This window comes from Carassius auratus, chromosome 29, assembly GCF_003368295.1.
Source record: "Carassius auratus strain Wakin chromosome 29, ASM336829v1, whole genome shotgun sequence".
NCBI classification, from domain to species: Eukaryota; Metazoa; Chordata; class Actinopteri; order Cypriniformes; family Cyprinidae; genus Carassius; species Carassius auratus.
The window spans coordinates 8201604-8217511 of NC_039271.1; the positions used below are offsets into that span (position 1 = coordinate 8201604).

At 36.6% G+C, this 15908-nt stretch overlaps 1 protein-coding gene across 5 annotated transcripts in view; it reads right to left on the reverse strand.

The window, feature by feature from the left end:
- Positions 1–15032, reverse strand: part of LOC113047977 (non-muscle caldesmon-like) — a 48465-nt gene extending 33433 nt beyond the window's left edge. For all 5 annotated transcript variants that reach the window (XR_003276381.1, XR_003276380.1, XM_026209451.1 and 2 more), the window contains exon 1: positions 14884–15032. The gene's annotated coding sequence lies outside the window, so the exon portion shown is untranslated. The remainder of the gene's footprint in view (positions 1–14883) is intronic.
- Between the last annotated feature and the right edge of the window lie 876 nt (positions 15033–15908).

Consider the following 15908-nt stretch of genomic DNA (forward strand, 5'->3'; position numbering starts at 1 on the left):
GGTGGAAAATACACAAGCTGGGTATAATAATAATAATATAATATATCATTATTTATACAGTGCTTTTTAGAATCCATATTGTTTAAAATAATTTCTTGCTTCTATAAATAACATTTAAAATTCCCTTATTAATATATAATATTTAGTCTATATTTTTTTAATCCATCTTGTTTAAAATAATTTCTTACTTCTACTTAATATTGTATGTCCCGATCAGTTTTTTTGCCATCGAGTCCGAGCCTGAGTCATTTGATTTTGAGTATCTGCCGATACCGAGTCCCGATCCGATACTTCTATAATACATAAAAAAAAAGAATAAAGAAGAGCGAAAAAACAGATCCAGGATGTTCAATAAATTAAATTTTGAAATATATTCAAATATTAAACAGCTATTTTAAATAGGCTAGTGAAAATATTTTAATATAAATATTTTTTTGCTGTACTTTGGATCGAATAAATGCAGGCTTGGTGAACAGAAGAGACTTGCTTACTCTCACCTGCTGGAGAAGACTTAAAAAACAATTTATTGTCGTGATAGTATATTAATGTCTTCGTGTTTGCATAAGTTTCTGTTTTCCTGTGAGCACCACAGCGATAGCTGGACGCTTTTGTCCATATTAGGAATTTCCTGATATGACTATCAGTGCGAGAACGCGCTCATGCTTCTAGTACGAATGAAACACACACTGCATGAGAGTTTAGCGCTCTGTGATGTTCATCTCGCTGTATTCTGGGTCCGAATGAAATATCAGGTCATGCGCAGACAATCATGTCTCTTTGATTTTGAATCTATATTTATTCACACCAGCTCTTGAAAACAAAGTGATGTCATGCCGCACGCGTTGCTGTTTCTGTGTGGAGTCAAAAGGGTCTAACTCCGTGCCACTGCATAACTAAAGAGGTTTTCAAAAATAATGAGAATATATATATATCTGAGTCCTGATCGGGATGTAACGTCCGATTCCGATCGAGTCTGAAACCACGCGATCGGATCTGGACATATAAATACCTAGTGTTTTATTTATTATTAATGTATAATTATTATTATATATGTAGATTAACAGATGTAAAATTATGCATTATTTATAATTCATTTATTATATATACATGCATATTTACATTTGTAAAATGAATTAGTTTGCCACATTAAAAATAATTCGTCTCAAATGTTCCCTTTCTTTTTCCAGCACAGAGCTGAACAACAGAAACGCAGGCACATGGTTTTAGGATGTCGGGAAAAAGTTTTTTCTTCCATTTTCGAATGGAAATAAATGGCCCTAGGTTTAATGAGTTAATACCTCTGAAAAAGAGGTATTAACTCATTAAACCTAGGGCCATGTATTTCTGCACAACAGCAGTTGCGCTTCTGCAAATGCATTTCAGGTGCAGAGATGCTTTCATGCTATGCGTTTGAAAAAATGCTGATTTTAAATGGTCCTCTCATGCATGTCCAAACATCGCACCACTATCAGCTGGCATGAAAGGTCCTAAAAAAAAAAAAAAAGAGCAAGAGGGAAAAGGCCAAATTGAGATGCTTGTACGGCATCAAACTTCTGCTGCCTATTGGCTTGGCTCCACATGACCAAATATGGTAGGAAAAAAGCTCTCTTTCCCGTAAGCAACATGCACAAAAAAAGAAAAACCCAAGGGTTTCACATGCTGTGTAGACAGATAGAGCCTCGTATTCAAACACACTGACCACAGAGAGAGAGTGAAGGGACTTCTATCTGCACTCCGCAGAGCGAATGATAGCACTATGTGACGTCTGAGTAGCATCGCACAAATTTAATCACAGAAACAACCAAACATACCTAGCATACTAGCTGTCCCAAACCACATACAATCCCTCTCCTACACTATTCTCAGCTTGCTGAAGAAACAAAAAGTGGCACAAAAGAAAAAAAAAACTTTTCCCTCCCAGCTATTTTATCCAAGATTGAGTGGTTTTAGCTTTGAGCGGTCTCTTCTTACATAACTGTGAGAGACCAGAGTGGAAAAAAAGAGTGGATTCATGTTCAAATAACCAGCCATGGAGATGGCCGTGACAGAAAACGCCTTGAAGCAGAACATATCACATCAAGCTTTTGATGAGTGCTTCACAGTATACGCTTGCATGTGATGCAAAAGAAATTAAGCAAAACGCATTTAGCATCCTTATCATGACACGTAATGTTTTTTATGACCTGCTTAGATCACGAAAGCACACGAGAAGACGCCTGCCAGCGCTTAAGTGTCTAAGCATTCATTCATCCAGGTTTGGATCTGATGAGCTCAGTGTGATGTCATGTAAGATACCATTCTATAAAAGTGAGTGTACATTACATCATATGTTGACAACTGAAAAATTGTTGCAAGAAAAATGATCTCATCCCCATATAATTAAAAACCCTTATGGCTTTCTGCCCTGGAACACAAAAGGAGAATTTCTGAAGAAACTGGCTGCTCTTTTCTGTGTAAGTGAATGGGACTGGGTCTGTCATGCAAAAAAATGTAATAAAATAAAAATGTTAAAATAAAAGTAGTCCATACTTTTGTGCATTGCAAGTCTTCTGAAGTTGTATGATAACTTTGTTGCATGAATCAACCCAAAATTGTATTTGTTATTCTTTTATAATTTTGCCCTCCACAGAAGATATAATTATATATATATATATAGGTGAAATTATGTTCCTTTGTCATTCAGCGTAACACATATTTATGTAAAAATAAAACAAAATTATGCTGACCTGTACTTTGAAAAAAATTTAATTTATGAAAAACATTTTAATGTATGAAAAACAAAAACTGTATTAAACTTATTGTTTTGATGCTTGAAAACCCCTTTTTTGTCTTTAATCCCAATGCATTCATTTTTATTTGAGAGGAGAATTGAAGTTTTGCTCTATTCATCACGGTAGTATGGCTTCAGAAGACTTATAGCACACAAGCCCTTCAGACTACTTTTGTGGTTTTAAATGTGCTTTTCTTTTTACGGATCCAATTAGCTTTAATTTCCATAGAGTAGCACATAATTACATTTTTGGGTGTAATTATCCTTTAAAGCTTGTTTCTGCATATAGGCAATCTACTGAACACCAAACTGAGGTATTCGAAACATCAGGCTTTGCTAAATATCAATTACATACTACATCTGACCTAACATGAGGGCCTCATTTAGGACGAGGCTGCATTTAGCTGCTCACTTTTTCTCTCACAATTAACATAACCAAACTCTCCTGTATATATTGTATATATATTACAGCTGGAACATTTAAATGGAACATAAAAATGTATTTCTCATAGAGCTAAGAAGTTCCTGATGTGTCTCGTAAAATGTGTCTTTCAAACCCTGCGCACAAGAAAGGCAAAAAAACTAAACCAAAAAAAATATGAGTGATTTAAGGCTTTGTTCAATAGGAATTCGGGAGAAATATCTTCACATTGTGCTTACGAGGTAGCAGTGCAAGCCAAAAGCATGACGTTTACACTCAATGCGTGTGTGCAACATGTTCCCCTTGTCCTCCGTCATCAGAAACAGCTTCTGTTATGTTATTTGTTTATGCCCTCGTAAGTCTCGGTGCGAAAACATTGACTCCCCGGGGCGTTATCGGCACGGCTAGTGACATTCTCCCATCCAGTTTTCCATTCCATCAGAATTAATCTTGCTCAATGTGGCTGTTTTATAGCCCAGAACTCAGACAATGGAATGTGCTTTTCTTCAGTGCACAAGATTTTAAGAGTATTAATTGACAAGAAATTTCTGAAAAATGAAGGGCGTTGCATTCCTCAGGAGAGATAGCAGAAATAAGATTATAAGACGGGCTGGATGACCTCCCTGGCAGGCATTACTCAAGGGTGCATCATTCGGGGGTTAGAGAGAGGGAACCGTATTTTGTGAGCAAACACGCAGAACACAAGCTCTGACGTTTAAAAAAATGGTCCTAAGTGTGTTTGTCAGTGTACATCAAGATTTGGGGAGGGAGTAATTACTAAAAGCTCTCTGACAGAGATAACGTGCTTGAATCACTGCCATCAGTATATCATATACTATACATATAAATAATAATATTTAATATAATTTGTATTTTATTATTAGAATTTTTTCTTTATAATTATTTTTCAATAATGGCAACCAAGCTATTATATGTGATGATTATGATAATAATAATAATATATATATACACGCACACACACACACACACACACATACACAATTCGAAATAAATATTATTTATTAATTACCTTATTTTAAAAAGACATATGTGGGTGTGTGTGTGTGTGTGCGTGCGTGCATGGGGGTGTGTGTGTGAATAACATTTTATATATATGTGTTGAAATATTGCAATATTTATTGTCTTCATTATTACATTATTGACACATTCTTTTTCTGTTTCCCACTGTAAAGCTGATTAGACACAAACTGTATTGTATAAAGTGCAATCACACACACACACACACACATATATATTTAAATAACTTTATATATGATAGATAATATATATCATGAGTACTAAAATATGCATGTTATGGCAGACTACTTTGAGACTCCTTCGATGACACATTCCTGTGAGTGCAGAACCCTTTCCCGTGCCCCTCTCCTCTCTACGCTACCAGATCTCCCCTCTTCTGTGCATATTTCTGCTGGCTGTTATTATTAGCATGGCTTCAGGCCAGCGTTGTCAGGGGCTGAGCACTGTGTGGCCCCCACAGAGACTTAAGAGACGCAGGTATATCACACACGCACACTGAGCATCACTCATACCGGCCACGTCTCTGTGTATAGGACAATGTCTGCTGAATTCACCGTGGCTATGTTTAGTGCCACAGGGCTGAGCAGTTAGTTCAGGAAAAACTGTGGCTGCAACTGGCAGTTCCAAGACAAACCTCTCTTTTTCTTTCTTTCTCTCTCTCAAGCAAACACGCAGTCACTTCTATTTACTTGGCTTTGGACGATTTTGTGAGCTTTATGATAAATTCCTCTATTTTAGTCGAGTGAAATATTACAGCAGTTAAGACTAGAAATGTTTGAGTGCAAGCACTTCTTCATGCAGCTCAACCCAATGTACCCTTCCACTCCACAACAGCGTACAAAGCCTTTTAAGGGAAAAAAACCTGCATAAATCATTACCTCAGAGTTCAACATAAAGGACTCCTGCTGCATAATCTTTACATTTACAAGAAAAACACCAATCTCAGGCAGGCATGAAATTGTAAATAATTGAATATTGGAGCTATGGGGTGGTTTCAGGCTCCCAGGTTGAGCTAATAGCCGAACTGGAAATAAGATTAATCCACGAACCCAAGCGCCGCTCGAGCCACTCCAAGACACTTTGGCCCCTCCTCACTTTTACACACCTGTGCTACACACAAGCATCCATTCAGGCTGCTGACATTGGTTGGGTTGAAACAGATCGCGAATGACTCGCTATTGCGTTTCAGAAGCACCCGGGCGACCGCAACCCAATTCCTGATCATTAAGTCTAACCTGAACTAATGGAGGCCCGTTATTATCCATGGTGGTCTTTCAGATGCCTGTCAGAGACTTGAGTGGCACTGCAGCCTGCACACACACACACGCACACAGCAGACCGTCAGACGTGATCGCAACAAGTGCCCATTGTTCTTGTTACTGAGGCTGTGTTCATTAAAACAAACCTTAATGAGGCCTTACATACACACACACACACACACACACTCAAGACCTCCATCACATTCATCAAAACCTCTCAAGTATTTCATCACTCAAAAAGACACGCACAACTGATTTTACCCATTTTTAAAGACATGTTTGAATGCTCTGTGCGTCAGTGATTAACAATAACGAGTCTGTAATTACGGCCGACTCCCTATCAATTTGCGTCCCCTATTTTGTTTGCATCAGGCCGGTAAGAAATAAACAAAGGGCTTGTTTGCTGCTGCTATTGTTTTGGCCTCAGCGTCACTGAATGCTAATTTCTAGCAATTTGGTTGGTGACCCTGTTCCAACACATGCCTTGTTTTAGACTGTCTATATAGGTACCAGCTTTTAAGGCAGCATCTTAACTGAAACTGAACCTCTTAAGCGACCAACGGAGCTTTATATTAGCATGTTGCTAAGCTAACCATTTTTTATGTTACTGATTTTTGACACTGAATGAAATCTTGCAGGTTTTCTTTTTATAACAATGACAATAAATAAAAAAATTTGATTCCCAAAAGAGCATTTCATTGAATATTATTTTCCTACACTTTTAAAATTAAATGTTCTTTATTGGCATCGATGAACCTTTAACATCCACGGAACATTTTCACTGCGCAAAAGGTTCTTTATAGTGGAAAAATAGATCTCACACAAACACAAAACAAAGGTTATTTTAAGACAAATATTTTGTTCATTCTGTCCCAATAAACTGGCCTGTTAATCATTTTGTCACAGTAATGCCCTGATACACACACTCCACATTTCAGTTTATTTAATTTGCACTACTTTCTGCGATTTACAATTCTTCCTACCATACTGAAAAGAAAAAGAAGTAGCACGATGATCTTCTAGTCATGAGTCCTTCATGTAAAGAACTTGTCTAATGTTTTTGCATGATGCATTTAAAAGTTGAATTCATGGATGAACGTATCTGTGAACTTTTATAAAGTTCACTATGGAAGCCTGTTTCCGCTACTGAAAAAGGTAATTGCAACTTTTTATCTGTCAATTTTGACTTATTTTCCTCAAAATTGCAAGATTTAAACTTAGTTTAAGTCAGAATTGTTGTAAAGTCAGCATTTTGAGAAACAAACTTTTTTTGCAGTATTGCGTCTTATAAACTCGCAATTCTGGGAGATGAAGTCAGAATTGCGATATATAAACTGACAATCCTGTTTTTTTTTTTTTTCGCAGAATTTTTTTCTTAAAATTTACATCTCGCAACTCTGACTTAAAAATTAAAAGTTTACTGTATATCTTACGATTGAAAATTGTTTGTATAACACAATTCTGAGAAATATCTGAATTGTGAGATGTAAACTCACAACTGCGAGAAAAAAGTAAATTTCAAGTCAAAAAACAATTACGTTTTTTCTTTTTTTATTCAGTTACAGGCTTTCATGGTTCAAAATGTTGTTGCAATGACAAATATTTTTCTTCTGGATACTCTTTATTAAATTTACTTAATATTTATTTACATTACATTCATAATTTACATTATTAATATGAACCCATTTACCCTAATCTCTTGACTTAATCATTGTTTGCGCATATCCGCCATGTTTGTCGTTTTTTTTCGTCACTTTTTATTCATGTTTGTAGTTCAAACTTAATCCTCCGGCAAAGCGCGATAGTTTGTGGGGTACCTATGGTATACTACATACTACAATTTGGAACATACGAATTCTAATTTCAAATACAATTTAGGATGGATAGTATGTGAATTGGGACATAGCAGATTACAACAAGATACTATAATAATAAAAAATCTGCATAAAAATCCATAGCCCACAAACACTTGTGAAAAGAGCAAGTAATTTATGTTATTAACTGAAAATGTATTTGCTCACAAAACTAGTCACAATGCATTATGGTGAGTGCAACGCTGACTTTGAATTTAGTAAAATTGTTAGCATCTTAATGCGTTAAAGGCTCTTAAGAGACGTCTATGCAGGCAGCTCACTAGGATTTGGAGCAGAGCTACTATTACACAAACAATGCAAATGACTGTATGTAGATGCAGTGTATATTTTTATGATTAGCACCTCTCAATCACATAAGGTCCATTCTGAATACATTTATTGACCATTGGGACGTGTATCCCTGCCTTTTCTTCTTACTTAGAATCACTAGCCCTGCAAAATACAGCAGGCAAGCATCTCCGCTAGTTAGGATGCCAACTGAAGGGTAATAAAATCTGCTTTAAAAAACCCAGACCTGAGATGTTTATTAATAGCATGAGCGATTGTAATGGGGAATAGTTAATAACACATTTCTTATGAGGTAAGTCTCTCGAATGCCAGTTTGTCTCCGCGTAGAGCATTGCCAATTAAAAACTCTCACCACGAGAGCGTGTTTCTGCATCGGACTCACTGCCAGCTGTCTGCCAATGAAGAAATTAACTAATTCGGCAGTGCTTCTCAACTTACAAATACAAACCAGGCCACAATACCGCAGAGTGATGTACAGTTCCGCTTATGTAAAGCAGTCAGGATGCATTTCATTTAACACGCACAGGTAAATATACATTCGAAGAGGGAATCCTGAGTGATAGCCATGTCAGTGGCTTTGATCTCCGGCTTTAATCAGCTTTAATTGGCTCTCTCAGAAGGACGCAATGACATGTGAAGTGGAAAGAAAAGGAGGCGTGTGTGCATGCGGCTGTGCGTGCCTCCGAGGCGAGTGCACTAGTACGTAAATATGCTTCTGATTAGAAGGAAAGAGTTTACTCCATAAAGGCTCTCTTAAACAATTATCACTGCTACCATTACCAGACGCACACATAAAGACTGAGGTCTATTAAAGAATTAACAGACATGGAAACAAGACTAGCATTGAATCGTACCACTGAGGTGTTCAGGTGGTTATGCTCTGTTTTTTTTATTTTTATAAATCATTCCAACATCATCAGTCAGCTTTTGTCTTTGGCAACCTGTGTAGGTCATCTGTTACTCGATACCGCTCAACTTCATCATGCTAGCAGTAACATCGTCTCATAAGATTGGCTTTTTCTTTGACCCAGCTTGGCTCCTGATAAGGATGCATGTACGATCTGACCATGTAAGGCTGAAAGAGCAAACAAAGCGAGCTGGCAAAGAGAAGCGTGCTTGTTTTCTTAGGTCAGGAGGTCAGGACAGTTTGACTAGCAGCTCGCTTAAGCGCTCCTTACCTCAGCAGAATCGGCATTTGTCAAATCAAAGCTCGCTGGCTCTCCCTCAACACCTTTATGGGAGCGTTGGCATGCATCCGTGCTCACAACACTGGCCTCAACTAAGCCGCTACATCGACATGACTTCATGCTAGAGTCAAAGTCAATTTTCATGCGTTCTTTCACTTCTGCATCATGGCCGACCCTAAATATGTCTCCAAAATTTTCAATTTCCCTCTCACAGAGTGATTTCTGATGGAATGCGTTAGACATCTCTTGATTAGTTTTGTTTGTTTAGTGGTCGGCTGAGGCAGAGGACTGGGAAAATGGGCTCGCCGAGACATTTCCTGTGCATGTTTTTGCAGATGAGAATCAGCTCACTAACTCAGATTGGCTACACGTTACCATTATGGTCATTTTGAAAACTTGATGCCACATGGTTTTTGAAGGACGGCATGTAAAACAGGGATGTAAAAAGGATATAAAAATGGGAAAAATTGGTCATCATTTAACTCATCCTCATGCTAAAATAAAAAGTTTTTTATTTTATTTTTCATCAGTAAGTCAAAGAGGTTTGAAACAGAATGATTTTTTATTTTTCTGTTTGAATTAGTTCTTTAAAATCACACCTTTATATGATTGGGCTACAGTTATTTTCTTTGCATTGCAGCCAAGCAAAAATAACGATTATGTCCCTAAAACTTTAAGCATTCCCTTATTCTAAAATTATCCATATTCTGACAATTAATCAATATTTCATTGTTATCTTTATTCCCAACTGAAGCATTATCCCTCAAGTTCACATTCAATTCTTTCCATGACAGAAGAGTGGAGAAGCAAAAACATCCATCAGCCTTCATAACCCCTGAAAAATCCTGACAAATAAGCGGTCTGAGTGCAAGCCTAGTGCACTTAAGATCTCCTCAAAATCCAAGGCCAGGCACCATTAGACTTTTCCACTGAAACCTGCCGTCTCAATAAAGGACAACAAACAGACCACAAAGTCAAATTACAGCAAAAAAACAAAAAAAAAAAACAAAATGGAATCCTGCTGCAGATTGACTTAATGTAAAAGGCGGAAGGAATTTCTGATTTCTATATTACTAACAAAACATCTGGGTCACTTATGGCATATTTGCGGGGACCTAAATAAACACAAGCTAAAGTTTCAGATGGCTCTGACTTCACAACCGAGGAATGACTCCATTTGCCGCGTTTCCCGATCGTCACCGTTCGTTTGGAGCTCAGCAGATCCAGCAGTTCTGAGAACGCTCAGAAACGCTGCAGCGTTACACAACTGCGGTTCCTGGATCCAGTGCTTTAAAATTACAGGCTATCAGATTCATAGCGGCATAGGAATAACTGAACATCTGAATGGGGCAGGGTTAGAAATCTGCATCTCTCGAGTTTTCTGCTGCATGTCAATCATCCTAACAAAAGTTAACTGAACACCTCACAGGAGTCATCTAAAAAAATCATTATTTCAGATCTAGTTTATGTAATGACTTTGAGGATGCTCTGTATTTCCAAAGTGTAAGAACAAATGAGCTATAAAAACAGAAAGAGAATGCATGACGCATGTGCATAAATCTTTTTGTGGATAACCAAAAGTGATTTCAGTACAGTCATGGGAGTTTCAAATCTAGAAAATGGTTTTGCACATTTAATGAGAACCTCTATAATGCAAACTCGCAAATTAAATTGTCAGCTCAACTCAATATAATTACATGTTTTGATGCATTTGAGGGATCCAAATAGAGCTTTGGCAAATGTTCTTCACTTGATAAAACAAGGCTGTGAATGTAACCAGATAAGAAGCAGAAGGACATCAATCTAGAGTGTCCGACTGCCCAAATAGGGCAGGGCTGTATGAGACTGTAAACCATGTAACACCAAACAGAAAACTATACTCTAATGATGGGAGTCTCCAATGTAGACCGCTTCATCAATTATTGTGGGAGCGATGTAGTTTTTCCACTCAGATGCCACTCACATCTGGTGATCCAGTCGTATTTATACTATATTACTATTTCATTATTATTATATTATATATGTTAAGCACCTATTTCTGAGGTAACATTCAACGTATTACTTTGTTATAAATAATTTTATAAGTTGCTTCCAAATATATATGCTGCTGTTTAAAAGATTTTTAATGCTTCTTATGCATATCAAGAATGCATTTTTTTTTTAAATTACAAATACAGAAAATAACCCCCAGTAATATTGAAACATATTATTACAATTTCAGGGTTCCCACACCTTGATTTACTTTCAATTCATGGACCTTCCAGGTCCAGTACCCTCAAATTCAAGGACTTGATGTGGGAACACATTTCAAGTGAGAGCGAGGTTACACTGTGTTATCATTATTATGTTTTATTATCAAGATTTTTATTCATATACACGATTATATAGACTAGAGCATATATAACCAGCAGTGATATGAAAGGTACATCTTGTAAGATACATTGTTACAGTTTTTATTTATTTTGTTTTTATTTTTTAATTTTTTTTTCATGGCAGAGAGCTGATATTCTATTTGTTGCTTTTTGGTTTTGCATAAAACTGAAAAATATTCAGTACATCCTATACTGTATTCTAAAAGTATCTGATATTAACTTTTGCATGGATTTTATTGTAAAGAGTTTTTAGGATTATGTAACCAGAAGTTTTAAGATATATGAATATGCTCTTAAGTTTTTCATACCTCATGGGTTTACATTATCTTAACAAGCAAAGCAATTCAACATTAATTTCACGCTGTGTCTGTAAACGTTGAGGTGTGCATGGACGTCATGTAGGATGACCACATTTTAGTTTTTCAAAAAGAAGACATCGGGCAGGGCGGGGGGCTGGGGCGAGGTTGTTTGGTGGTTAAAGTAGTGTGAAAATATGTCATTTCCATACCTAAAATACACTTTTTACATTTGTTATGCATACTGATCATAAACACAGATTAAAAAAATAAAAAAAACTTACTACCAGTGGCCCTCCTTCACAAAACTTAACATTTACTGTAGCACAGTTTTATCATAGGCAGAATGTTTCAATACAAGCATTTCAGTCAAATGTAATTTAAGCAACATTTCAAACCTTTATCCCATGGGGGAAAATCAACCCATTAACAGTTTTAAAGTAGCCATAGGAAGAAAAAAAAAGGCAGACTTGGCAACCCTGCATTCAAGACGAGCTGTAGGAGTCAGATTTGTCAGACTGATCATGAGTTGAGGAGAGAGAGATCATGCTGGAGGATTTGCTGCTCAACAGATCCTGAGCTTATTAGCAAATATCTGATCTTACTTTACACAAGGCGTGCATGATCGCTTAAACAGAAGTGAAAGTGAACAGTGAGTGCTTATTTAAAAGAGATTTAAATACTTTGCGCATCGATAGGTGCTCCCCAGATGCACAAAAATGATGCAATATTAGAAAGTTTGCAGGAGCGGGCGGGACTGGACACAAAAATAACCGGAGCGGGCAATAATGGTCAGAAATTCAGTGGGAACTGTCCCTTGCAGCATCTAATGCAAAAAGTCACACAATCTTTGAGGCCTGTAGAAAGCAAAAGCCGAATCCCAGACGTTTTGGGCACTTCAGAAATGTTTTTGATCCAAAAAGTGGTCAGGGTAAAAGAGGAAATATGGTCACTCTAATGTCATGACAATGTACAACACAAAGTACCTCACATGAGAAACAATTAACTCAACGCGTAAATGTGTAACTTATGTAAATAAAGCAAGCCACTATGCACAGGCCACAGTGTTGGTGAAATAACACATTAGTGGACCAGAGGGAATAATATGGAATTTTTTCCATATAAAGCTTCTTGCACGAAACAAATTCAAGCACTTTCAAGGACCTGTGTCAGTGTATGCTTATTCTCAAAAACTGTCCAGGGCCTTGAAAAATGTTGTATAGATTTACAAACTTTCAAGAATTTCAAGGACCCGTGGGAACCCTGCAATTTAAAATAACAGTTTTCTATTTTTATTTAATTTAAAATATAATTTATTCCTGTGATGCAAAGTTGAATTTTCATCAGCCATTACTCCAGTCTTCAGTGTCACATGATCCTTCAGAAATCATTCTATTATGCTGATATATCAATGTTGGAAACAGTTGTGCTGGTTAATATATATCTATATATATTTTTTTGAAAGTCTAGCTGAAAGTCTTAATTTCTGTCAAAAAATAACTATAAAATTACTTATATAATATCATACTATTACTAATGCACATTAGCAGGTGAAAAAAATTGTAATAATATATTAAAATAACCATGGAGAATTAATCTCTCTAACACTTGTCATAAACACTGCAATCATCTACTGCCAAAAGATTGGCACCATAATTCAAGACGACAATGTTTTTGACATTTTATGACAACAGTTGCTTAATGTTTAAGTGACAAAGACTTTATCTTCAACATTAGTGGTCAAAACGTGTCTATAGAGAAAAGAAAGACCCCATAATCCCACAATTTACAGTTTGGTCCCTTATTGTACACCATTATAAATATTTACATAGTTTAATGTGCACTGAAACACCATATTTCATTTACATCTCATATTTTTCCCATAGAGGAACAACCAATGTCTTTGGGTTTCTAATCGGAGGAAAACACTTCTCCTTGGATTACGGTGTCACCTTTTGGCAGTAGATAGTGTTTATGACAAGGGAATAATTTTAGTTCTCTCAAGTCATTTGTGACTTTATTCAACATGATTTATATGAGTGGCTCTTAACAGGTTTTCTGTAAGAGACATGTCCCCACATATTTTCCAAACACCAGACTGTTATCAGATCCCGTTTCATGGCCCATTATTGGCCTGCAGTGTTGCGAGCTCCACGCTCCACCGTCCGGGCTGCTACTCTGACAGCACATCCCTCCCATCATCTGCGTTCAGATCTTCCCTCATGCTCTTACTCGTACAACTAAAGGTCAAAGCAATAAAACAAGGTCCCAAATCACAATCTGACAGATTATATCACAGACATTGAAAGCTGAATCGGCTGAATACGCAGCTGCCGCAGAAGCCTGACCTGTGCAGTTGTGTTAATCAATCGGAGGCCACAACATTTATTTAATACTTTGCAATAAGTACAAATCTTGCATTCTTTGTCAGACGGGATTTATGGGTTCGCTGCCAAAATGCAAACAGCATCGCTTTAGTTAAACAAGCACTCAATGGTTCCCAGAAGAGAAATTTCCCAAAGCATCCACTCGAAAACCCTCCCACCTCCTCAGCAATGTCCCAAATCCCACAACAGATATAATTTAAACAATATAAAAATGTTCATGGCCGGTGATTCCACTTCACAAATATTTTGAGACGAGAGTGTAGAGATGCTGCCAGCCAGAGAAAATGCCAAATCCGTTTTGGACGGTAACAATGAGAAACTTAATGGGTTACAGCATCCCTTAACCTAGGTATGGGACAGTAGTGCCCTGTTTATAGAGACCGCAGGATGCTGAACAGAACAGAATCCCTCAAAAAGATGCAATATTAAGATCCCTAAAAGAGATCAATGCAATAAAAGGTTTAATACATCATTTAAACCTATGAGAGGTTTTACTATTTGCAAAGCATACTTAAAACCAATTCAATAAGGTCAACAGAGTATCAAAAAGCCTTTGTAGACAGTTTTCTACTTTTTCTAGAGTTACTGGCTTGTAAAACAAATCCAGGCTGATTCGTAAATAAGATAAAGATAAAGTATGCAAAATTGTGGATGTGAAAATAAAGGGGCCAAGAAATAAGATTAAGAGATTATTAATCTCAAACTGTCAAATATCAATGAACATGCATCAGTACAAAAATAGGGCGTTTTGTTTGTATCCCTAAACTGAATGACAGATTTAGAGCTAGAACTTTCTGAAAGTGCAAACTAATATATAATATTCAACATACTAAAAATGCATGCAATTTAAGCCACGCTTTTCAACAAAGACTTCAGTGAGACTGACGCAAAATGGTTAATGTTTAATCAAGCAAGGAGGAAGAGTGTGTAAAAAACGCGTAAAGTAGCCTAAACTCGCATCCAAACACCTGGCAGTGACGGTAAAACTCACCGAGGTATGCGTCCTTTAGATGTGCGAAGAAACCTGCAAAGAGAAAATGACTCGAGCTGCTCCTTCACTCCCAAAATCTCCGGCGTTCAGTAACAGGACTCTGAGTTTGTGTGAAGCTCCTCCCTTTCAGCAGCCATTCAGTGCATCCGCCCTCCGCCTTCTCGAGTACCTCACGAGGACAGTTCAACGCACTGGTGATTCAATAACACTATTGTATTATTCTATTTAAATAATTATTAAATGTAGAAAGTTAATTCATAAATATGATATATAAGTTTCTTACTTAAAACTCAACGCATCCCGTTTTATTATGTACTGTATGACTGCAGTAAAAAAAAAAAAAAAAAAAGCTACCTTCAATGGTCACGTCACCCTGAAGGGGTTTATTTTGCTATAAAGACCAGTATATTATAAAGCTTATTAAATTGACACTTAATAAATAAATACATAGCCTATGTGGAAAACTGATTTGAGTTTTAATTACTTACCTGTATAAAGCTACCTTAACGCTTCCGTGAAGAAAAGTAGTCCATTACAGTGAACAAAACGATCGGTTTTAGCTACAAGAGGAAAACTACAAGGATGTTATTTACAATAATGTTAATACTGAAGTCATCTGAGGCAATTTTAACGTAATAGTTGAAAGAGACTCTATTTGAGAGCGTGAGCGCGGCGTGATACCAGAGACATTAAAGTAACGCCGGTTTCAATTAACCTGATGAAAATAGTAACTTCAGTTAGTAACATTACGTTACACATTTACCGGAATACTTTTTGATAGATTAATTTTGACTTAACTCGTTTCTCACAGTAAATAAAATAATCATATAGTCTACCATATTAATTGTTCAGTAATCCAAATCATAATTAAATAATCATATAATCTATAAAAAGTAACTGTAGTCTGACTAAGTGAATTGTATTTACATTTTATTTAGTGCTGTCCATTTTGAATGTGATTAATCGCGATTAATCGTTTGACAGCACTAATTGTATTATTTATTCGATGAGGTCATTTAGTAATA